The sequence below is a fragment of the Penaeus monodon genome, chromosome 34 (genome assembly GCF_015228065.2).
Source record: "Penaeus monodon isolate SGIC_2016 chromosome 34, NSTDA_Pmon_1, whole genome shotgun sequence".
NCBI lineage: Eukaryota > Metazoa > Arthropoda > Malacostraca > Decapoda > Penaeidae > Penaeus > Penaeus monodon.
In genome coordinates, this window is record NC_051419.1 from 14,552,440 (window position 1) to 14,552,656 (window position 217).

Here is a 217-nt window from a genome sequence, read left to right on the forward strand (position 1 = left end):
CGGTATTCCTCAAATTCTCTACACACTTAATAACTTTATTATATGTGATATTTTCATTTATTATTAAAGAGTGTAACACTCATCTTATCTTGGAATACATCAACAACAATTTTTTTTTTTGTATTTCATAACTGAAATCAGCTGCAATTGTAAAGATTCATTAGTTCACCTTTACACGTATATTTCGAGAATGAAAATTTTATCTACAAAGGATATC

At 26.3% G+C, this 217-nt stretch overlaps 1 protein-coding gene across 1 annotated transcript in view; it reads right to left on the minus strand.

Annotated features, from left to right (window-relative positions):
* Window positions 1–217, minus strand: part of LOC119594830 (store-operated calcium entry regulator STIMATE-like) — a 6,929-nt gene that overhangs the window by 425 nt on the left and 6,287 nt on the right. The window lies entirely within an intron of this gene.